The sequence below is a fragment of the Lygodium microphyllum genome, chromosome 22 (assembly GCF_053477565.2).
Source record: "Lygodium microphyllum isolate KBCC chromosome 22, Lygodium_microphyllum_v1.1.10, whole genome shotgun sequence".
Taxonomy (NCBI): Eukaryota; Viridiplantae; Streptophyta; class Polypodiopsida; order Schizaeales; family Lygodiaceae; genus Lygodium; species Lygodium microphyllum.
In genome coordinates this window covers 37,011,568-37,037,262 of record NC_141156.1, presented here as the reverse complement: position 1 = coordinate 37,037,262, position 25,695 = coordinate 37,011,568, and the positions used below count along the sequence as shown (strand labels likewise).

The window sequence follows — 25,695 nt, the reverse complement described above, 5'->3', positions numbered from 1 at the left end:
CAACAATTCCAGCTGAAAGGAATTAGTCTGCAAGCGGTCCCCCACTGGGTGCCAGCGGGCCTTTTGGAGCACCACTTTCCAAGAGGCGACCAAGTGCAGTAACAAAGAGGAAGAGGGACTGGAAACACGAGAGTCAGCATTAAGAACATGCCACCAGGAGGCCCGAAGCCGTGTGTTGCCATGGCGGAGCCCGCTGTCCTCAAGAAAATGACGGGCTATGATGGACCAAGGGTGGTGATCCACACACATGGCACGAAAAAGGGACCAACGGAGAGCTCACATATGAGTGTGTGCCTCCAAAATCGCTCCGCCACCCATGCGCTTAGGGGTACATGCGTGTGACCAAGAAATCCAGGAAATGCCGGCCTGCAGTGAGTCCTTCTTCCATAGCATGAAACGGATGGGCTGAGTGAGGGCCTTCAAAGTAGTAGGAGTCCATGGCAACAATGGCAGGAAATACGTTAGCGAGGGCCACTTTGAGGCGGACATGGAATGGCCACGCTTGCGACTTCCAATACATAAACTTTGCTGCCAATTTTTGTGAAATCCACTCCAGCAGGGCTTTTGGCCGTACATCCACCCCCAATGGGTATCCAAGATGCCTGACAATGGAGCCACGGGAAACCACCCGGCCTTGCCAGCCTAAGAACTGCAAATCAGGCTCCGTACAACTGAGAAGGGCTGACTTAAGGGCATTGATGCGAAGCCCAGAGGCCTGACCAAAGATTGTCCAAACATCTAAGGCCCTTCGAATGTTGTCCCTGTCCGCCTGCAAAATCATAAAGGTGTCATCAGCCAAAGATTCGCTAACGAAGTGCTGACCCAACGGAAGAGACAGACCGGCCAGCTGGGCAGAGGCTGCCATGGAGGATAACATTGAAAGGACCGGGTGAGTCGCCAGGGCAAAGAAGAGAGGGCTCAAAGGACAACCCTGTCGGACTGAGCGTGCAAGGACAAATGGCTCTGTAACTCCACCATTAAGCATAACTCTGGAGGAAGCCTCAGCACTAATGGTGTAGATCAATCGGGACATTCGGGTACCAAAGCCCATAGCCGACATGAAGTCTGCAATGAAAGACCAGTCCACATAATCAAACGCCTTTTCCAAGTCCAATTGGATCAATACCAGTTCCTGACCGGAGTGCCGCGCATAGTCAATGGCCATTTGCACATTTAAGATATTATGCAGAATGTTGCGGCCCTTAATGAAACCATATTGGAGAGGATGCACAATAGCTGGAAGTTGCTTGTGGAGCCGATTCGCCAGCACTTTGGAGTAGATTTTATACATGGAGCCCATCAACGAGATTGGTCGCCAGTGTTGCAACTTTGACGGCGAAGGGACCTTTGGAATTAGTTTGATAAGGCCTTCTTTCCATGAGGAGGGCATGGCCCCCGTTTCCCACACCTGCTGAAACATGGCCACCAATGGCTTCGCCAACTGCGTGGCCGAGGTCTGAAAGAATTCAGTAGTGAGACCATCCCAGCCAGGGCTTTTAACATTCGGCAGGTGCAACAAAACATCCATAACCTCGTCCTCGCAAATATCCGTCTCCAAAGCGGCTTGCATATCAACTAGAACCTGCTGGCGGACCAGATGATAGAAGGCCGCACGGGCATGCGTAACCTGGCTAGAAGGCGAGGAAGAGGAACCAAGAAGATCCATAAAATAGTTTCTGCACATAGAGACAATGGTCTGCGGATCCGTGACCATGCGACCTTCCGAATCCTGGAGTCTGGTCAGATTTTCGCGGGGCGGAGATGCATGCAAGGCGCGAAAGAACTTATGAGACTGGCAGGTGCTATCTTGCATTGTGTCCATCAAGTTGTGCAGCTTGGCCTGTTGATAAGATTTCAACTGAAACACTTGAATAAGATGGGCCAACCGCCTCTCCAGAGACAGCAAAAAATCATCATCAGGGGAATCCAGGAGCAACGAACGGACCAAGGCCAGTAAGTCTTCGGCTGCATGTCGACGTCGGCGGCAAAGCGAGGCATGATGGATCCCATACTGGCGAGCAACCCGCTGCACATTAGAGAGCAGCCGTGGAAATGAAGGCCAGCCCTCAGAGGCGAAGTCCAATAAGAACCTCTCAATCAACTGCTCCATATAGCCCTGGAAAACTGAATGCTTCAGATAAGAGGAGTTGAAACGTAAAGGGAGCCTATCCAGGAATTGCACAAAAGGTGCAATAGAGTGTGCCCGCATCTCAAGCTGGAGGGGGAAATGGTCGGACAACGCATATTGCCGCAAGACCTTCATTTCCAGCATGTCGGGAAGAAAGTCATCGCCCTGCATGATATACATTCTGTCCAGCCGCGACCAGGTAGTTGCATATTGTGCGGAATGAAAAGTAAACCCGGAAAAAGAAGGGTGAAGCCACGACCAAAGATCTTGCTTGAGCACGTGCAAAGCAAAAGAACTCCACACCCGGCTTTCCGGCGTATCCATTACCGAATGCCCTGAAGTGGACTGAGAAGAGTCGACACACATATTGAAATCTCCCATCAAGAATCCCCTTCGACCGAGTGACATGGAACCTTGCAAAGCGGACCAAAGATTCCGCCGGGAAGCGGGATGAATCGGAGCATAGAGGCCCAACAGCCATAAAATCTCGCCTTCAAATAAGACTTCGATCACCAGAAAGCGGCCCTGCACATCATTTTTAACAAGGACAGGCTGATATTTCTCATGGACAATCATCAGCACGCCCGAATAGTGCGTAGCATGGGTCCCTGCATAAAACAGGCGGAATCCATGACAATCCATCACTTTTCCTGCTTCACCGTGACTTTTGTGCTCAACTGCACACAATACATCCCACTGGTTCTCATGCAAGACGGTCCACATGGCATGTTGCTTATGGCGAGAGCAAATGCCTCGCACATTCCACGTGGCTATCTTCATGTATCCTCAAAGAAGGAAGTCAGGAACGAGGCACCTGCTGCCTCGATTTCACCTTTTCCGCGAGAGCATCCAGGACACCCTCATCCAGAAAATCAGCCAATACTGCAAAAGAATTCTGGCGACCTGCGTTGGAGGTAGAAGGGCAATCCACTGCCTTGGGAGAGGGGCGGGGATAACGCCGATCCCAGGGTGTAATAACATTTCCTTTGGCATCGAACGCCAGCTTGGCAGGTGGGCCTGTGGGGCCGTCGGTATAGGCTCTCCTTGGAGACTGATTGCGGGGGCCCAACGGGGCCCTAGGACGCGCAGCCTGCTGTGAAGTGGCCATTTCTTTCCGGCGCGTATACGTGCGCACGGAATCCTGGGAAGCGGGAGGCCCAGGATCCGCCAGGCCTGTATCCAACTTTTTACCTTTTTGAGGACGTGCCTCAATCCAGTCAGTACGACGGGAATCCAGACTTCGGACCTGTTGTTTGCCTTTGTCCATGACATGAGGAGACTGAAGGGCTTCCTGGGGCGTGGCATCAAGCAGCATGTCGTCCTTGGGCAGCACAACCTGCGCATCATCCGAAGACGATTGCTTTTCAGGGCATTCAGCCATGAAATGCCCCAATTTACCACATGAAAAGCAGTGGCCCGCAAAGTTGCCCCATTTTAAGCGAAAATACAAAGGATGCATGCCCGAACAATTGAGGCGAAGCCAAGCAGGCCTTTTCCTGGCCGTGTCCCATAGCATGCATAAACGGTTGCGGTTCATCGCCCTGAGGCTTGGGGGAACCAGCACTGTTTCCACAACTGCCATCGCATCCTTCAACATGGGCCAATAGACCGCCGGACAGTTTTCCACCTCTACCCACACCGGGCATTCGCGTTGAAGCAGACGCTGGAAGTCGGCCATGGGGCGCCATGGCACAACATGAACCAGGCGGCGATCAAAGAATAGCGGCAACTTGGACAGGAGCTCAGCGCGATGCGTTTCCGATTTCAGCAGGACCTCATAAAACCCGCGAGGTCCAAGGAAAATCTCCTCAACCGACTCCCCTTGCAATAGATGGTGCAGCCACTGGCGAATATGCGAAAGCATTGGGATCCTGCCAGTGAAGAAAAGAATAACTGCACGGTCATAGAACACCGAGAAGGATCGCAAGACTGATTTGGGGTCCACCGTGGCTTCCAGCACATCATCCGTTCCCGCAACAGAAAAAGATTCGGTATTATGCTGGACATAATCGCCAAGCAGAGTATTGGCGAAGTCCAGCAAATGCTCCCAGTCGATTTCCTGCGAATCCACCGAATCAGAGGCCACTTGCGCATAGGAGCGTTCCGGAGGACTCATGGGCTCATCAGGCGTAGGCTTGGAGCGTTTGCCGGCAGGCGGCTGTTCAGAACTCGGCGGCAACTCCTCCGTGCATGGCACCATATCTTCCGGCTCCTCTGCATCGGAATCAGGGCCAAGGGCTGCCACCGTCCGATCAAGAAAATCCAAATCCAGGCCAGCCATACTGCTGTCTTCACACAGAGGACGAACTCTCTCTCTCTCTCTCTCTCTCTCTCTCTCTCTCTCTCTCTCTCTCTCTCTCGCCTTCTTTATATAGATCAGTGGGCACGCTGTTCAGGATGCCGCCTCTCTGACAACCGCCAGATTTAGGGTTTACAGGAGCTGGACTCCGTTCTTCAGGCCCTATATGAAAATTTTGTGCACAGGTGCAGTAGCTGTGAACTGGCTTCTGGCTCTCGGAGTCGTTCAGTCACCTGCCACAGGAAGGAAGGAGGACAATGATCCTCCTCAGGCACTGCCGCTCCTGAACTGTGACTGCCGCAGGCCTGTGGAAACACACATCCCACACGACTACAGGACAACTAGGGTGTCAGCGGGGGATAGGGCCGTGCTGTCGTTACCTCCAATCTGCCACGTAGCACAGTCGCAAGAAGGCGGGGCGCAGGACGATTTGGAGAGTGCCAGGCGTAGACGCAAGTGGTAACAGAAGGCAGAGGCGCAGGCACGGACGCTGTAGCAAGTCGAAAGGCGGCGGACAGGCAACGGCTCCCCAGTCAGATGGCGACGGCAGGGTCAGTTTAACCTCTCTCTCTCTCTCTCTCTCTCTCTCTCTCTCTCTCTCGCTGCAATTTCAACCATTTTTCTTTAGAGCCAGACCCGGAAATAGCATAATTGACAGTTTAACACCTCTCTCTCTCTGTCTTTTTTTTCGTAAAAGGTAATTATATTAATTACGAAAAAAAAAAAAATACAAGATTACTGGATTACAAGATACATGATGAGACAAAGCCATCATGTGAAGAGGTTTTCTCTTTCTCTCTCTCTCTCTTTTTTCTGATTACAAGATACACGAGGGCCCTAGGCCAACGTGTGGGGAAGCCCCGTAGTAATGTACTGAAAAGGTTACACCAATCATGGCAACGACCCAGAGGCAATTGCCATATGCCACGGATGCAAATCCTCCCGAGGGAGCAAGTCGGAGTGTCGGATGATATCTAGCTGCCAATGCAAGAGCCCTTTAAGCCTGGCAATATGTCGGGGTACATTAGAGGCCGAATCAAAGAGAAAAGCGTTGCGCGTGGTCCAAATGTGCCAGCATCCCCAATATCTGAAAAAGTGAAATAAGATCTTCGCATGCAACTGTGGCGGTGCGGGATACTTCGGGCGCACAAAAACCCAGTCGAAAGGAGATAGCGAGGATCCCACCACCGCGCGCCAAATGTGCGACAAGAGTGACCAGATATTCTTGGCGAGCGGGCAAGAGAGAAAACGATGTCGGGCCGATTCCGCCGGTGTGGTACAGAAGAAACAATTGCCATTCGAGATGCGACGCTTGGCAAGGGCCGAGGCCAGAGGAAGACCACCAATCATCACCCGCCAAAGAAAAACCTTGCATTTGAAAGGTGTCTTATTTAGCCAGCCCTCCATCAGCGTTTTCTGCCACCATGAGAGCGATTTCCGCAGGTCCCAAACAGTGTTAGCTTTCTCTCCCAGCCATTGGTGATCTTGAACAAGAAGATGATACACTTGATTAGTAGAGGCCTTTTCCAGACTCAGGCGGCCTGCAAGGTCCCAGTCCTGCCAAGGGCGATCCACAGTCAAGGCAGGAAAGGGTTGCCGACCCTGAAGCGCCGACGAAAGCTGCTCCCATAAATCAGGGTATCCACGCGGGATCTTAAAGAGTCGCCGAGCAGTCCGAAATAATACGAGGACATTGCGAGTGGCAAGGGTAGCATCCGCAACCGACGTGACACCTAACCGGGCCATGCGATTAAATCTTGGTCTGAGTTGATGTTTATCTTCCCATGAAAGGAGTCTCGATACTGCCAACAATTCCAGCTGAAAGGAGTTGGTCTGCAAGCGGTCCCCTACTGGGTGCCAACGGGCCTTTTGGAGCACCACTTTCCAAGAGCCGACCGAGTGCAGTAACAAAGAGGAAGAGGGACTGGAAACACGAGAGTCAGCATTAAGGACATGCCACCAGGAGGCCCGAAGCCGTGTGTTGCCATGGCGGAGCCCTCTGTCCTCAAGAAAATAACGGGCTATGATGGTCCATGGGTGATGATCCACACACATGGCACGAAAAAGGGACCAACGGAGAGCTAACATATGAGTGTGTGCATCCAAAATAGCTCCTCCACCCATGCGCTTAGGGGTACATGCGTGGGACCATGAAATCCAGGAAATGCCGGCCTGCAGTGAATCCTTCTTCCATAGCATGAAACGGATGGGATGGGTTAGGGCCTTCAAAGTAGTAGGCGTCCATGGCAACAAAGGCAGGAAATACGTTAGCATTGGAAGCATGATTGTCTGGGCCACTTTGAGGCGGACATGGAATGGCCACGCTTGCGACTTCCAATACATAAACTTCGCCGCCAATTTTTGTGAAATCCACTCCAGCAGGGCTTTTGGCCGTACATCCACCCCCAATGGGTATCCAAGATGCCTGACAATGGAGCCACGGGAAACCACCTGGCCTTGCCAGCCTAAGGACTGCAAATCAGGCTCCGTACAACTGAGAATGGCTGACTTAAGGGCATTGATGCGAAGCCCAGAGGCCTGACCAAAGAGTGTCCAAACATCTAATGCCCTTCGAATGTTGTCCCTGTCCGCCTGCAAAATCATAAAGGTGTCATCAGCCAAAGATTGGCTAACGAAGTGTTGACCCAACGGAAAAGACAGCCCGGCCAGCTGAGCAGAGGCTGCCATGGAGGATAACATTGAAAGGACCGGGTGAGTCGCCAGGGCAAAGAAGAGAGGGCTCAAAGGACAACCCTGTCTGACCGAGCGTGCAAGGACAAATGGCTCTGTAACTCCACCATTAAGCATAACTCTGGAGGAAGCCTCAACACTAATGGTGTAGATCAATCGGGACATTCGTGTACCAAAGCCCATAGCCGACATGAGGTCTGCAATGAAAGACCAGTCCACATAATCAAACGCCTTTTCCAAGTCCAATTGGATCAATACCACTTCCTGACCAGAGTGCCGCGCATAGTCAATAGCCATCTGCACATTTAAGATATTATGCAGAATGTTGCGGCCCTTAATGAAACCATATTGGAGAGGATGCACAATAGCTGGAAGGTGCTTGTGAAGCCGATTCACCAGCACTTTGGCGTAGATTTGATACATGGAGCCCATCAAAGAGATTGGTCTCCAGTGTTGCAACTTTGACGGCGAAGGGACCTTTGGAATTAGTTTGATAAGGCCTTCTTTCCATGAGGAGGGCATGACCCCCGTTTCCCACACCTGCTGAAACATGGCCACCAATGGCTTCACCAACTGCGTGGCCGAGGTCTGAAAGAATTCATTAGTGAGACCATCCCAGCCAGGACTTTTATCATTCGGCAGGTGCAACAAAACGTCCATAATCTCGTCCTCGCAAATATCCGTCTCCAAAGCGGCTTGCATATCAACTGGAACTTGCTAGCGAACCAGATGATAGAAGACCGAGCGGGCATGCGTAACCTGGCTAGAAGGCGAGGAAGAGGAACCAAGAAGTTCCATAAAATAGTTTCTGCACATAGTGACAATGGTCTGCGGATCCGTGACCATGCGACCTTCCGAATCCTGGAGTCTGGTCATATTTTCGCGAGCCGGAGACGCATGCAAGCCGCGAAAGAACTTATGAGACTGGCAGGCGCTATCTTGCATTATGTCCGTCAAGTTGAGCAGCTTGGCCTGTTGATAAGATTTCAACTGAAACACTTGAATAAGATGGGCCAACCGCCTCTCCAGAGACAGCAGAAAATCATCATCAGGGGAATCCAGGAGCAAGGAACGGACCACGGCCAGTAAGTCTTCTGCTGCATGTCGACGTCGGCGGCAAAGCGAGGCATGATGGATCCCATACTAGCGAGCAACCCGCTGCACATTAGAGAGCAGCCGTGCAAATGAAGGCCAGCCCTCAGAGGCGAAGTCCAATAAGAACCTCTCAATGAGCTGTTGCATATAGCCCTGGAAAATTGAATGCTTCAAATAAGAGGAGTTGAAACGTAACGGGAGCCTATCCAGGAATTGCACAAAAGGTGCAATAGAGTGTGCTCGCATCTCAAGCTGGAGGGGGAAATGGTCCGACAACGCATATTGCTGCAAGACCTTCATTTCCAGCATCTCGGGAATAAAATCATCCCCCTGCATGATATACATTCTGTCCAGTCGCGACCAGGTAGTTGCATATTGTGCGGAATGAAAAGTAAACCCTGAAAAAGAAGGGTGAAGCCACGACCAAAGATCTTGCTTGAGCACGTGCAAAGCAAAGGAACTCCATACCCAGCTTTCCGGCGTATCCATTACCGAATGCCCTGAAGTGGACTGAGAAGAGTCAACACACATATTGAAATCTCCCATCAAGAACCCCCTTCGGCCGAGTGACATGGAGCCCTGCAAAGTGGACCAAAGATCCCGTCGGGATGCGGGATCGTTCGGAGCATAGAGGCCCAACAGCCATAAAATCTCTCCTTCGAATAAGACTTCGATCACCAGAAAGCGGCCCTGCACATCATTTTTAACAAGGACAGGCTGATATTTCTCATGGACAATCATCAACACGCCCGAATAGTGCATAGCATGGGTCCCTGCATAAAACAGACGGAATCCATGACAATCCATCACTTTTCCTGCTTCACCGTGACTTTTGTGCTCAATTGCACACAATACATCCCACTGGTTCTCGTGCAAGACGGTCCACATGGCATGTTGCTTATGGCGAGAGCAAATGCCTCGCACATTCCACGTGGCTATCTTCATGTATCCTCAAAGAAGGAAGTCAGGAACGAGGCACCTGCTGCCTCGATTTGACCTTTTCCGCGAGAGCATCCAGGACACCCTCATCCAGAAAATCAGCCAATACTGCAAAAGAATTCTGGCGACCTGCTTTGGAGGTAGAAGGGAAATCCACTGCCTTGGGAGAGGGGCGGGGATAACGCCGATCCCAGGGTGTAATAACATTTCCTTTGGCATCGAACGCCAGCTTGGCAGGTGGGCCTCTGGGGCCGTCGGTATAGGCTCTCCTTGGAGACTGATTGCGGGGGCCCGACGGGGCCGTAGGACGCGCAGCCTGCTGTGAAGTGGCCATTTCTTTCCGGCGCGTATACGTGCGCACGGAATCCTGGAAAGCGGGAGGCCCCGGATCCGCCAGGCCTGTATCCAACTTTTTACCTTTTTTAGGACGTGCCTCAATCCAGTCAGTGCGATGGGACTCCACACTCAGGACCTGTTGTTTGCCTTTATCCATGACATGAGGAGACTGAAGGGCTTCCTGGGGCGTGGCATCAAGCACCATGTCGTCCTTGGGCAGCACAACCTGCGCATCCTCCGAGGACGATTGCTTTTCAGGGCATTCGGCCATGAAATGCCCCAATTTACCACATGAAAAGCAGTGGCCCGCAAAGTTGCCCCATTTTAAGCGAAAATACAAAGGATGCATGCCCGAACAATTGAGGCGAAGCCACGCGGGCCTTTTCCTGGCCGTGTCCCATAGCATGCATAAACGGTTGCGGTTCATCGCCCTAAGGCTTGGGGGAACCAGCACTGTTCCCACAACTGCCATCGCATCCTTCAACATGGGCCAATAGACCACCGGACAGTTTTCCACCTCCACCCACACCGGGCATTCGCGTTGAAGCAGACGCTGGAAGTCGGCCATGGGGCGCCATGGCACAACATGAACCAAGCGGCGATCAAAGAATAGCGGCAACTTGGACAGGAGCTCAGCGCGATGCGTTTCCGATTTCAGCAGGACCTCATAAAACCCGCGAGGTCCAAGGAAGATCTCCTCAACAGACTCCCCTTGCAATAGATGGTGCAGCCACTGGCGAATATGCGAAAGCACTGCGATCCTGCCAGTGAAGAAAAGTATAACTGCACGGTCATAGAACACGGAGAAGGATCGCAAGACTGATTTGGGGTCCACCGTGGCTTCCAGCACATCATCCGTTCCTGCAACAGAAAAAGATTCGTTATTATGCTGGACATAATCGCCGAGCAGAGTATTGGCGAAGTCCAGCAAATGCTCCCAGTCAATTTCCTGCGAATCCACAGGATCAGAGGCCACTTGCGCGTAGGAGCGTTCCGGAGGACTCATTGGCTCATCAGGCGTATGCTTGGAGCGTTTGCTGGACTATGATGGTCCATGGGTGATGATCCACACACATGGCACGAAAAAGGGACCAACGGAGAGCTAACATATGAGTGTGTGCATCCAAAATAGCTCCTCCACCCATGCGCTTAGGGGTACATGCGTGTGACCATGAAATCCAGGAAATGCCGGCCTGCAGTGAATTCTTCTTCCACAGCATGAAACGGATGGGATGAGTGAGGGCCTTCAAAGTAGTAGGCGTCCATGGCAACAAAGGCAGGAAATACGTTAGCATTGGAAGCATGATTGTCTGGGCCACTTTGAGGCGGACATGGAATGGCCACGCTTGCGACTTCCAATATATAAACTTCGCCGCCAGTTTTTGTGAAATCCACTCCAGCAGGTCTTTTGGCCGTACATCCACCCCCAATGGGTATCCAAGATGCCTGACGATGGAGCCACGGGAAACCACCTGGCCTTGCCAGCCTAAGGACTGTAAATCAGGCTCCGTACAACTGAGAATGGCTGACTTAAGGGCATTGATGCGAAGCCCAGAGGCCTGACCAAAGAGTGTCCAAACATCTAATGCCCTTCGAATGTTGTCCCTGTCTGCCTGCAAAATCATAAAGGTGTCATCAGCCAAGGATTGGCTAACGAAGTGCTGACCCAACGGAAGAGACAGCCCGGCCAGCTGAGCAGAGGCTGCCATGGAGGATAACATTGAAAGGACCGGGTGAGTCGCCAGGGCAAAGAAGAGAGGGCTCAAAGGACAACCCTGTCTGACCGAGCGTGCAAGGACAAATGGCTCTGTAACTCCACCATTAAGCATAACTCTGGAGGAAGCCTCAGCACTAATGGCGTAGATCAATCGGGACATTCGGGTACCAAAGCCCATAGCCGACATGAGATCTGCAATGAACGACCAGTCCACATAATCAAACGCCTTTTCCATGTCCAATTGGATCAGTACCACTTCCTGACCGGAGTGCCGCGCATAGTCAATAGCCATTTGCACATTTAAGATATTATGCAGAATGTTGCGGCCCTTAATGAAACCATATTGGAGAGGATGCACAATAGCTGGAAGGTGCTTGTGAAGCCGATTCGCCAGCACTTTGGAGTAGATTTTATACATGGAGCCCATCAAAGAGATTGGTCTCCAGTGTTGCAACTTTGACGGCGAAGGGACCTTTGGAATTAGTTTGATAAGGCCTTCTTTCCATGAGGAGGGCATGACCCCCGTTTCCCACACCTGCTGAAACATGGCCACCAATGGCTTCACCAACTGCGTGGCCGAGGTCTGAAAGAATTCATTAGTGAGACCATCCCAGCCAGGACTTTTATCATTCGGCAGGTGCAACAAAACGTCCATAACCTCATCCTCGCAAATATCCGTCTCCAACGCGGCTTGCATATCAACGGGAACCTGCTGGCGGACCAGATGATAGAAGACCAAGCGGGCATGCGTAACCTGGCTAGAAGGCGAGGAAGAGGAACCAAGAAGTTCCATGAAATAGTTTCTGCACATAGTGACAATGGTCTGCGGATCCGTGACCATGCGACCTTCCGAATCCTGGAGTCTGGTTATATTTTCGCGAGCCGGAGACGCGTGCAAGGCGCGAAAGAACTTATGAGACTGGCAGGCGCTATCTTGCAATGTGTCCGTCAAGTTGTGCAGCTTCACCTGTTGATAAGATTTTAACTGAAACACTTGAATAAGATGGGCCAATCGCCTCTCCAGAGACAGCAGAAAATCATCATCAGGGGAATCCAGGAGCAAGGAACGGACCAAAGCCAGTAAGTCTTCTGCTGCATGTCGACGTCGGCGGCAAAGCGAGGCATGATGGATCCCATACTGGCGAGCAACCCGCTGCACATTAGAGAGGAGCCGTGCAAATGAAGGCAAGCCCTCAGAGGCGAAGTCCAATAAGAACCTCTCAATCAGCTGCTGCATATAGCCCTGGAAAATTGAATGCTTCAAATAAGAGGAGTTGAAACGTAAAGGGAGCCTATCCAGGAATTGCACAAAAGGTGCAATAGAGTGTGCCCGCATCTCAAGCTGGAGGGGGAAATGGTCCGACAACGCATATTGCCGCAAGACCTTCATTTCCAACATCTCGGGAATAAAATCATCCCCCTGCATGATATACATTCTGTCCAGTCGCGACCAGGTAGTTGCATATTGTGCGGAATGAAAAGTAAATCCTGAAAAAGAAGGGTGAAGCCATGACCAAAGATCTTGCTTGAGTACGTGCAAAGCAAAGGAACTCCACACCCGGCTTTCCGGCGTATCCATTACCGAATGCCCTGAAGTGGATTGAGAAGAGTCAACACACATATTGAAATCTCCCATCAAAAACCCCCTTCGGCCGAGTGACATGGAACCCTGCAAAGTGGACCAAAGATCCCGTCGGGATGCGGGATCATTCGGAGCATAGAGGCCCAACAGCCATAAAATCTCTCCTTCAAATACGACTTCGATGACCAGAAAGCGGCCCTGCACATCATTTTTAACGAGGACAGGCTGATATTTCTCATGGACAATCATCAGCACGCCCGAATAGTGCGTAGCATGGGTCCCTGCATAAAATAGACGGAATCCATGACAATCCATCACTTTTCCTGCTTCACCGTGACTTTTGTGCTCAACTGCACACAATACATCCCACTGGTTCTCATGCAAGACGGTCCACATGGCATGTTGCTTATGGCGAGAGCAAATGCCTCGCACATTCCTCTCTTTCTCTCTCTCTCTCTCTCTCTCTCAAGGTCCCTCAAGCTCTCTGCACTTGAGTACTTGGAGGAGTGTTGACAGACTTGGATGTTCTTTCACCTGTAGGTATTATCTCCTTTTCTTTTCCTCTCTCTCTCTCTCTCTCTCTCTCTCTCTCTCTCTCTCTCTGTGTTCTCTCTCTCTCTCTCTCTCTCTCTCTCTCTCTCTCTCTCTCTCTCTCTCTCTCTTGCGCCTCTCGCTCTCTCTCAACCTTCTCTCTCTCAAGCATACATGCCTCTTCTTTGTATGATCATTTATGTATGATGTATGCACTCCTATGTATGTACTTGTAAGTTGTAGCGCATGTTGCGCATGCGGCATAAGCCGTAGAGGTTTTGGTGTGTTACTTTCAAGTATTCATCTAATATACTCCAATAGCATTGCTATTTGGAATTTAAACATCTGCTCTATCATCTATAGTTCAAAATAATGAAGTTATTTTTTTTTTCGTACTAATATCGTACCGTACCTTATAAAATCTTAAGGTACCATTTAGTACCTTATTTTATCGTACCGTACGGTACCGTATTTTTCGTACCTGACAACTATGCCTATGGGACTACCCTTGAGTTTATGAGGTTTGGAGGAGAGTCCTCAAGTTGGTATATAAGGACACAGTAGAGACCATGGTGGTTAGTTGGGGGACTGTAGCATGGGTGATAGATAGAGGTCCAACATGTGGCTATGAGGTTGTTGAGGGGAGCTACTCTTTTCTCATCATTGGAGAGCATCTGGGCAAGATTCCCACTCCAGATTACTCACAGGCAAAATGGACCCAATTACTTTTTTTTTTTGCAAATAAAAAGTGGCTAATTATATTACTTCAGAGAAAACCTAAATACAAGGAAGTGCTCATGCTCAACAGACTAGATGGAGCTATAATGCAGAGTCACAAATATATCAGATGTACAAGCCTCTTAGGGGGTCTAGGGGGGATGGGGGCAAGAAGCCATGGGGGGGGGGGGGGGGGGGGTTTGTAACGCCATTTTGGGCTGATTGCCTGCATCTCAGAAAACAGGTCTTGGCCGCCCCAAGTGCGCATGAAATGACATCACAGCTCCTGACTCGCCCTGGACTCGCCCTGCACCTGATCATATCGGCCGCGGAGGGAGTGGATGATGGAGGTCTAGAGCTCTGCTAAGGTCGCCCGTACTAAAAGTCTCTCTTCGCCAAAAAACTCTTGGTACAGCGCCTTCCAGATATGCCATCCAGTAAGACTCCTTATGATCTGCCATACTTCAGAGTGGTCTGTTGTGGGCTCCAATACCTAGCGGATGGGTAGAGCCTCCAAACCGACCACTTTGTACGACTGTGCCTCGATAATGAATATCATGTCTTGCATCCCGGCCTCATATGGCTGACTTGCTAACAGCAGGAAGCTCCCCAAGAGATACATCCAAGGCTACTGCCCACTCTATCTACCGCTTGTCAGCTCGACTCCTCTCTGGCAGCCTGATACTCACTGCAGCACCTCCTTGTAAGGTTCGGAGATCCCGCAAATCCAAGCCTGGGGGAAACCCAACCTTACCATGGTGTCCTCTAGGAAATCCCAGTCCACCCTGTCATAAGCTTTCTCGAAATCCAAGAGTAGTATGGCCAGTCTCTGCCAGTTGTGCTGAGCCCACTCTATCGCCTCGAAGAAGGTGAATACATTGTCTAGGATGCTCCTATCCTAGACAAAGCCTGTCTGTGTGTCATGGATGATGTTTGGAAGCACGGGGCGTAGTCGCCTACCAATCATCTTTGCTAGTCTCCCCCTTTGGCATTTGTCGTGAAGTGAAAATCTCCTAGAAGGCCAGTAGGGGATCCTTCACGACCTTCCAGTAGGTAGTGAAGAATGCCTTAGAGAGGCCATCCACTCCAGAGCATTTCTACCCGTTCTCTGTATTGAAGGCCTCATGTAGTTCCTTCTCTATGAAGGGGGCTAGGAGGGAGCGACCCATCTCCTCTGTGGGGTGTGATCCCAGATCTGCTGTCTACATCGCTGTCCTCTACCTAAGGCTGTCTCCTATTGGAAAAGGCATTTGCAGTAGTCGGTAGCAATATCCATCACCTCGTCTGGGCCAGAACGAGTTGTCTCATATTGATCTCGAAGGCTACGTATCTGCTCTCCTGAGGTGTGAGGCCGGTGTTGTTGGAAAAACTCCCTGCAAATCATGTCTTCCTTCCACGCCCAGAAAGCTGCTGAGGTGCGGAAAGACAACTCCGAGCGCCTGTCCTCTAGGCTTGGAACGGCTACTCGCGCGCACACCTCATGTGCATGGAGGGTGGGATCTTCTGGTTCCTCTTGTAGTAATCTTTGCGTGGCTACAAGGTCCCTTTGGAGTGCTCTCTTCTCCTCCCAGCTTAGCTGCCTAGCCTGTATGGTTGCCTCTTTGCAGATATTGCTCGACTCGGCTAGGACCTCTGCAACCTCCTTTGGGATCTGGTCCCTCTTGCCTCACTCGCGGGTCCAAAACTGCTCAATCTGTGTTGTCACCTCGTCCCTCCTATAGATCGAGTCCGGATTCGATAGGATCATACGTGTAGGGCAGATCCTAGGGGATCAAGTGTCAGGAGAATCGAGCAATGATTGGACATCGTGGTGCCCGCCAACTAGCCAATTTGGCCTTCGTGAGAGCATCCACACTCTCCCACATAGAACCTGTCCAACTGCTCCAGCAAGACTCCACCTAGCCGCCTGTATCCCCAAGAGAAATCTAGCGACCTCTACCACATGTGGAAGGCAGGATCTCTCAGGTAGGATCCCCAATCTAGCCTTCGTGAGAGTATCTCCACTCTCCCACATAGAACGTGTCCAACTGCTCCAGCAAGACTCCACCTAGCTGCCTGTATCCTCAAGAGAAATCTAGCGACCTCTCCCACGTGTGGAAGGCAGGATCTCTCAGGCATCGCGTACTCCTACTGCCAGTAGGAAGATCTCCCATGCCTCTCCTGCTTCTCCCCAAGCATGCCTTGGTAGTTTCTGCCTTTGCCTTGCTAGTCCTCTAAAGCCTTCAGGTTGTTAAAGTCTCCTCTAACGATCGAGGAGTCCACCTCTGGGAGTCCTTCCGCAATCTCCACCTAGAACCTACTGCATGCCCTAACCTCAATAGGGGCATAGACATTGAGGACTCCAAGTCCCCAGTATTGAATCTGATCCATAGAACCTTGATTGCCACTATCGTCCCGTGGTCTCGTACACAGGCGGTGAGACTCGGGCCAACAGAGGTTCATACGCCTGCCCTCCTGCCATGGGCACCGATGGCGTGCTCCTAGTAAGTGTGTGAACTGCCCGGGAGTAACTACCCTACCCTCTGGGCCTAGGTGCGAGTGAGCTTGTGCTCCTATAGAAGTAAGATGTCGATCCGTCTGGCAAGGGCAGGCTGCAGCTCCTACCGAACAATCAACTTCCTTGAACCACGTGGCCCACTATAGTTGAGGCTATTCACATTCGAGATGCAAGGTGTAAACTCATGGGGAGATTTGGGAGTGGCCGAACAAGCATCTATTTGGTGTGGAAGCTGCTGACAAAGAAGAGGAACTATGAGGCATGCGGGCATGCTTCGCTGTCGGTGTAGATGGTGAGCTCCATTCCCCCATGCTAGCCGTCGCTCAGACCATGGGGGTGATGGATGCGCCTCATGGTACCACTAGGGCATCTATCAACCAAGATGAGAGGTGAGACTCTATAGATTGATAGAAACGGGCTGCCTGTGCCAAGGGCCACTCTATCACATCTAGTGGCGCTCTCCACTGCGGGGGAGCTCGAAAGATAATGCTTGGATGAGGGACCTCGGCCGCTGCCCACCAGTTGATGGCCATCATGCAACGCAGCCATTGTTGGGAGAAAAGTGTCAGTCCACCTTCTCGCATCTATTGGGAAATGTGGTCTGCCACCTGGCTCTTCACCTCCTCTACTTGAGTAGTCTTCTAGGCTTCTGTGTGCGGCGTCTCATAGAAGAAAGCATAGTTTGGTCCATTCGGTGGTGCTAATAGATGGACCTTGCCGCTCCTAGACTCGCATTCCACAAGGATTTCCACCTCCAGGGGTATTGCGAACACTCTGCTCTCCGGAACTCTCAAATAAGACCACGACCCACTTCCAAAAAACTCCTTGGTAGCAGCTGTGCCTGCCTCGGGTAAGTGTGGCAGGTGGGATGGATAGATGAATTGGTGGCTACATGAGGGAGGAAGAGGGGGCTAGGCAGCCTATGGGTGGAGGATGTCGGTGTCTGGGGCTCCTCACCTCCCGTGATGGCGAGGAAGGGGAATTGCTGTTTTTGATGGTGGGGGAGGTGTTGGATGCCACGGATGGCTGGCTTACGACGGGCATCGCATGGGGAGTGGTAGGTCTGCCGAACGGAGCTGGGACCGCGGGGCGAAGGCAGCGGGTGGGGGGGATCTCGCGTAGGGGGTACCTTGGTGGGAGGAGGGGACAGCAAGGCGGGAGACAGCGCGGGGGATGGTAGCGCAAGGGACTAGGCAGGGGGGCATCGCCCCAAGGGGGGAGGGGAGTTGGCAAGACGGACGCGCCATCGGGGGGGGGGATAGTGCGCCATAGGGCGACGGGCAAGGGAGGGTGCGCGATGGTGGCGGGTAGGTGAAAACGGGGCGGGCGCGAAGGAGAGGCGGGGTCTAGCGCGTTGGAGCAGTCTGGGCGGGGGGCAGGCGAGACAGGATGATGGCTGGGGGAGGGGGTGTGATGGCGACAGTGGTGAAAACAGGGAGGGGCGCGAGGGAGAGGCGGGGGGACTGGTGGGATGGAGCAGTCAGGGCGGGGGGCAGCAACACGATGTGACGGGCGAAGCTTGTTCAATATCTCCACGTCCAATTCCCAAACTACTTCTAGAGAGGGACCCAAGGACATTGCCATAGATGGGAGTTGATTGCTAGTATCATAGCCTAGTATATTTGGACTGCGAGATGCAGCCACGCTATTGACCTTCTGGATGTATCGAGAGCATAGACTCTATCAAGGATCTGGACAGAGATCATTCACACTCTTTGCGGGAGATGGGAGAGGATGTAGGGTAGGTTTGAGAGGATGAGCAAGTGAAGAGAGGCTTTTCTGCGGACATGGCATTCGGGAACTTTCTTTTGCAATATCCCTCATATGGTTTGGCGTTACAGCTCATTGGATTGGTTCTTCACACAACCATTGTATTTGTGATGTACTTAGTTAATCTTCACAGAGTTCCTTGTACTTTGTATTTTACCTTAGGTTATTTGCCAAGGTGTTGTGAATAGAAATTTCTTTTCTTGGAAAAAAATGCTAGACGTACCAACACCGTTAGTATTAGTGGCAACATAGATAAGGAGGAGAGTAGGCAGCTTGGGAGTCTTGTCTTCCAGACTATAGGACAAGACCCTTAGTTCATGGTAGAGTTTGGTAGATCAAAAAGATCTCTTCAGTCTTCTGAGAGAGACAAGGCAGTAGGGGCTAGAATATTCTGCTGAATTGGTATATTTTATGTGGAGGATTGGGCATGTGGTAGAAGGGCCCTTGTTGGCATTGTTTTGGGTCTAGTTTAGTAAATTATACATTGCGGCAAGTGGTTCTTTTGCAGGGATTCAGAGCAACCACTATCAGTTTGAGCATTCTTGCTCAACTTATTAAGATGAGGATCTTGGAAGGACATTGCTAGGATCCGTGAGGCAAGGCCCTTTTCACACAGGAGGGTAGATAGGAATTTGGATGAGTGCCTGCATGTGATCAACTCTATTTTCAGAGAGGAGGCTAGGAGCAAGTGAGAACCTCTTGTGGACAGAGAGAGGGCCAGTAGAGCTTCATTGTTAGTAGTTCAATGAGAGGAAGAAAGTTGCCTAGGTTGCAGGTGGGTGGCTCAGAGGATGCATTTGGCAAATGTAGAGATGAAGGCTATAAATAAAGCTAGGTAAGAGTGTAAGTACACAAACATTTCTTCCAGACTATAGATTCTAGACACTCTCGACAAAGTGTTAGGAGATTTGAGAGAGTAGATCAATGGCTTAATAGGTTGGGCAGGTGGCTATAAATTTCTATACTGTGAGAAAGATAGAGAGATTGTGTGGCAGACGAGAGATTGGTCACTAAGAGTATTAGCAGACCCCTTTCTTTTTCAAAGGAGGAGCTCATAGATGCTTTTCTAGCCTTGTTTATAGGGAACTTCCTAGGGGATGATGAATTGAAAAGGGCCTTCTTCTGGAGCTACTCGTAACTTTGTCAACATAGGGCTTCTTGCAGCATTCTAAGAGATTATTGCATCAAGAGAGATGTTAGGGAGGCTGTTTGAGGGATCCATTCATCTCATCCCAAGAATTGGGATCACTCAGTGGAGACTGATCAGTTTGCTTGGAAAAACATATAAGATCCTTGCTAAAATTATTAGTCTCAAACACTCTCTTCTCATGCCCAACATAATTCACCCTACCCAAACAAGGTATGCCTTGCTACAGTTGTTAGTAAACAACACTCTCTTCTCATGCCAAACATAATTCACCCTACCCAAACAAAGTATGCCAGATAGAGTGTGGTCCAAGAGAGAGGATCTCATTATGTTGCTTCTTGACTTCGAGAAGGTTTATGATAGGTTGGGAGTTTCTTGACTGCACTATGCTGAGGATGGGTTTTCCAGGTAGTGGTTAGAGGTTTAGGAGATCTCTATTTCTCAGATCATATCGAGGTTCTCATTGGTAGCTCCAAAGGTGATGGTATTAGCATATAGAGGTCAATGAGATAGGCCTTCCCCATTGCACCTCTAGTTTTTGTGTTTGTAGAAGAGGCTACAGGCTGGTTTTAAGGGGATAGATCCACATGCATCTATGGCATTAGATTACCCAAAAAAGAGTTTGGGCAACTTTGCATGTAGATTTTGTAGATGACACATTTGTTTATTTGGATGGTGATGAGGGGAGCTCCAGGGTATTTGTAGTTATGATGGAGGTTTTTTATAGAGCCCCAAGGGCTCTTATCGATTGGCAGAAATCCTATGGATTTTTGGGTTTGTGATGCTCAGCACTAAGTTGGAGGCCAGATGGGAAATTTACTTGGGTTCCCCAAGGTACTTCAGTGGGGTACCTTACACTAGCTTGGGATGTTGTCATTTAGTTCAAATCTAGGGGTTGTTTGGGGATCATTGACCTAGCTTCTTAGAGTGCTTATGGTTAAGCTTATTGTGAGGGGCCTTCTTCACACAAGGAGTGGTGAAGAATTTATTTCTATGGAGATAAGAGACTATTGTTCTTGTTGATGAAGGACCGGTAGATCGGGATTCACTATTTTTAAAAAGACAATCATGCTGCGAGGCCTGGGAATGATTTTGAGGTCAGATTTGTTGCTATTATTATCCAGGTGTGGGATCACCCTTGCAATATCAAACCTTTGTCATAGTGCGAGCCATAAGAATAAGTATACTTAGCATCTCTCAACAGATGCAAACAAGCAATCTGATGTGATATTTTTAGTGCATTGAAATATTGACAAAGTAATGAAATTGAGAATGCAAGAAGTGGCCTAGTGTGAATTAACCAGAGAAGACTCCCTACCATAGAGTGATAGGTGTGCTTATCAAAGTGCTTACCATGAGGATTCTTAGAAAGCTTCGCAATAGTATCAAGAAGTGTGGTGAGAGGCTGTGTCTAATTGGTGTAATACTGTTCCACTAAATTAAGGGCATATTTTTGTTGAGAGAAAGATCTCATCCTCGTGTCAAATCTAGGCCCGTGATCAACAGGTTATCAATATAAAATAAGATATAGCTAACCCCCCCTAAAGTGGTTTTATATGCTCCACATAGACTTACTCCTTCAAATAACTGGTTAGAAAGGCACTTTTAAAATGCATCTGATAAATCGGCCAACAATGATGAGTGGCCAGTGCAACCAACAAATGGAATAATGTGAATCACGTAGTTGGTCCAAAGGTCTCTTCATAATCAATTCCTTGCTTTTCTCGAAACCCTCATATCACAAGGCAAGCCTTGTACTTATCAAAGGTTCCATCAACATTTATTATAGTGTGGAAAATCCACTTAGTCCCAATGACCTTGTTGTGGCACGAATGATTCACTAAGATCTAGGTTTTGTTCTCATTGATGCTCTCAAGCTACTTTTCCATGGCCTCTGACCATTGGTGATGCTATAGAGCCTTCTCCCAACTGTTTGGCTCACAATGCACTATATAATCTATTGTAAAGGTGATGCAAATGAAGCGTTTGGTGCGAGTCTAGCAAATTCGATGGTTCTCTTTGAAATGGGATCCCATGGAAGAATCCTCGAATCTCGCATGGTTTGCTGGTACTAGTGAGATAATGGGTCCCTGGAAGTAGGTTTGGGAGCTGAAGTATCTACTCGCGAGTTAGGAGCGGGTAGTAGAACAAGTTGAGGTGGCACTATGTTGGGTGATGTAGGATAAGAAATAGGCTTGAAAGCTAGTGCAAGGGGTTGCATGATATCCCCTCGTTAAAGACAACATCTCTTTGGGTAATGGCTTAGTATGTTTTAGGATGAAGCACTGGGTATGCTTTAGCCTTAAAAGGGTAGCCCTCAAAAATCAAAAGCTTTGCTTGGGACATGAGCTTTTCTATCTAATAATTAGGAGTATATGTGTATGCATGATTCATTGTCAAAATGGCCAACCTTTTGATAGGAGTATTTGTTTTTGTTGTGTACATTGTGCAACCCCGATTTAAGTGTAGATTGGGTGTTCCCTTCTGACTCCCCTTTTGACTCACTATTTTAATTTCTAGTTTGGTTTTGAGCCTTCTTGCTTTTCCCTTGCTACCACCTTTGAGAAGTGGTAATAAGAGCTCTCTCAAAATGTGAGAGAGATTGTTTTAAGGAATTGGTCGAACAATCGAGCATAACTTAAGAGCTGACACTCAAAACCCATAAAAAGCATGCATAGTAGGCCATGAGATAACTTGTTGAAAAAAAATGGAAGTATTTCTTTGTTGGAGACTTGTTTAAGAATAGTATGAATTAGTCATCAAGGGCCTTAGGAAGTTCTATAGTAGTAAGTAAATGGTGGTATTTTGCTAATTTGATCTTAAGGTCATTGTAGAGGCGATTTTCAACACTTGGAGTTCATGGTCTAGATTGATATGGCAAGTCCTATCCTGAGGTGCATAGTGGTTAGTCAAATGTTTTCATCGCTCAGATGTAAGGTCAAAGTGCTGAAGCTGTGAATGAAATTCTAGAAGTAAGCCTTGCATGAACTCAACTATGGTGGAAGCATTCTGTGCTTTCCAAGAGTGTACAACCTCACATTGAGCAAAATGAGGGTCTGGTTGGGGGGTAGAGCCCTTGTACTGTTGAGGAGCTCAGCCGAGAGAGATCGAAGTTCAAGGAGGAGTGAGTGTGAGAGTGTGCCAGCTAGAGAGAGAGAGAGCAGAGTCAAGTACAATTCGATAAGAGTGTACCAACAATGTGTTGGTACACAAAGAGTAAAATGTATTTATAGTTAGGGCACATAAGGGTGCATTCACATGTACAATGTGCATGTACTATACACAAGGGTTAAACCAGACCTTTATCCCAATAACCTCCCACTTAAAGGCCCGATGTGAATGTGTAACTAACCAACTGCTACGAGTCGTATCCAATGCTTGTGTTGAGCTTTGCTTAGACTTTTAGTGAGAACATCTGTTGGGTTGTCTTGTGTTTTGATCTTGGTCAATGTGAGTTGACCATCTTCCAGAATCTATTTGATGAAGTGATATCGCACATCTATATGCTTTGTGCGTGAATGATACATGGCATTCTTAGCCAGATACACAGCACTTTGGCTATGACATCTCAAAACTATAGTACCCATAGACATGTCCAGATCTTCTGCAAGTTTGCTCAACCATATAGCTTCCTTAGAAGCTTCAGTAGCTGATATGTATTCAGCTTCAGTGGTACTTAGTGCAACGATGTTCTGCAACCTTGAAAACCAAGAAACAACCCCAATAGCAAGTGTGAAGACATACCCATTGGTGGACCTACGAGTGTCCAAGTTACCTGCCATGTCTGCATCACAATAACCCTGCAAACTAAGTGTACCTTGCGTGGAGCAAATACACTTTCTTTGTGTACCCTTTAGGTATCCAAGAATACACTTGACAGCCTCCCAATGTGTTTTGCTAGGATTTGACATAAACTTGCTAACAACTCCCACTGCATGAGCAATGTTTGGACGAGTAGCAACCATAGCATATATAAGAGAGCCAGAAGTTGATGTATAAGGGACTCCTTTCATATCATTTGCTTCCACGTCATCTTTTGGGCTGTTGCTTTGCTAAGCTTAAGGTAAGGAGGTAAGGGTACCCGAAAAGGCTTAGCTTTAGCCATGTTAAATCTGTCCAGTACATTTTCAATGTACTTTTCTTGAGATAAAGATAGCAATTTCTGCATTCTATCTCTACGAATTCGCATGCCCAAAATATGCTCTGCATTCCCTAAATCTTTCATGGAGAAGGCTAATTTCAGCTGATTTTTGAGAGCATCCAAGCTAGTCTTTCTTTTCCCAGCTAGCAACATATTATCCACATACAAGACAAGTATGATGGGATTGCCATCTGTATCCTTTTTCATGTATAAGCAATGATCTGCATAGCAGTGTGCAAACTCATGAGGTAGCATAACCTGTATCTAAACCCTTAATGTCTGTCAAGATGTCATTAGTGACACCCATCTTAACGTAAGACACAGCCTTTTTGTTTACTCTGGCCCAATCTGCATCAGACATTTGTGTGGGTTTATCTTCTTGCAAAAAGCATCCTCACAATCCTTTAAGAACAATATGCTTTGCATACAGGCTTTCAAAGGTCAAAGCCATGACCATCAAACGGTTAAATTGTCATTTGATTTTAATTAAATGATGTAAATTAACATGTAGATGCAGATGGAAATGAAGGTGAAACACCAACATCAGATTGACTATGAGAAGCAAAACTCAAAGAAGAGAAGCTAGAGAAAGATGTGTTTGATCTTTCCTTTTAACCACCTATATGTGTGTTAACAAATAGAAATTAGTCCTCTTCAAAATTTATTCCATAATCGACAAACCGAACCCTCTGTTCTTCATAATCTTCCCCAAAATCTTGCATAGAAGCATGAGCATAAGAAGAAGAAGCAGGGACAAATGTAGCTCTAGAGACGGAAGTGGTGAGGAAGCGTTTGAAGCATCTCTTGTTTGAGAGCTCCTATTTTTGATGTCGAGCTTTGAAATCAAGGCCTAGGTCTCTTCAAAGAGTACCTGGCTCTAATACCATGTAAAGAAATACTGGAACACAGAAGATAGACACAAATGTTTGATAAGGCACAAAACGGTAACTCTAGAACTTAGAGACAATATATGGAAGAAGAATTATGAATAAATAATACAATGCCCAATGTAGTAAACACACTATCTAAAGTGAATACAAAACCTACAACTTCTATGTGTTTGAAAGGACCAAGGGAGAGAGATGAGTTAGAGAGTGTGGTGTACATTGAACAGATCCCAAATAGCAGCAGGCAGTCTCCAGGCAGTCGAGCTTCTTAAATGGCTGTAAACAGCTATGCAGGCTGCAGTGTCCCAAAAGCAAAGGGCTGAAGAAGTCGATGACTGATTTGGCAGTGGAAACAGCAGCAAACTGACAATAAACAGCTCTCGGACTGACTGTGAAGGCAGGACAGCAGCTGCTGGCTGGAAATGCAGCAGTTTGGAGGGCAGGGGACAAGTGGCTGATGATGCGGCAGTTGTCTAGGGATTGCTGGAAGCAAAACAAAGTAGTCTGGAGGCTGATGATGGCTGATCATTTGCAAATGCAAGCTGGATGAAGGCTGGAAACTGGTGCCTAGCTGGTGGACAGGAGCATGAACTGAGGTATCCGCTTGGGAAGGGGTGTAGACAGCAGTATATGGGGTGCCAACAATCTGCAAGACAGGATTAACATTGATAGTCAGGCAGCCGTCTACTATAGATGTGGATCTTCTCAAATCAGGGTTTGGCTTATGGGACATTGACACTCTAGGAAAGTTTGGTAATTTAGTAAAAACTTGGGCAATAATTGAATGGCTTAAGTTTTTAAGGCATTTTTCAGCTCAACATATGTTCCACTAGATTTGTTGTTCACACAACTATTGTACTTATGATGTAATCAGTTGCTCTTTAAAGGGACGTCTTTGTGCTATGTATTTTTAACTCAGTTTGACTTCTCCAAGTTGTAATTATAGAAATGTCTTGTCCTTGAGAAAGAAAAAGAAGAATGTTGTCATCGTTGATATGAAAATGGGAAGCTGGAATAAATAACATATAACACAATGATATATACCTTATGGGCAACATGACAACCTATGCAGAGTCTAGAATCATGTATGGTCTTGAGATTGTCTGTATCACCATAGTTGTACCTGCATAGTTGTATTTTCAACCGTCGAGGCAATTGTTTGCTTTTTATGATTAGAATTGTAATGATCTTTAGCACAACTCAGCGCTGAGTGCACCT

The 25,695-nt window shown here is 48.6% G+C and overlaps 1 protein-coding gene across 6 annotated transcripts in view; it reads left to right on the top strand.

Annotated features, from left to right (window-relative positions):
* Positions 1–25,695, top strand: part of LDA (limit dextrinase) — a 297,784-nt gene that overhangs the window by 189,265 nt on the left and 82,824 nt on the right. The gene's annotated exons all lie outside the window — the stretch shown is intronic.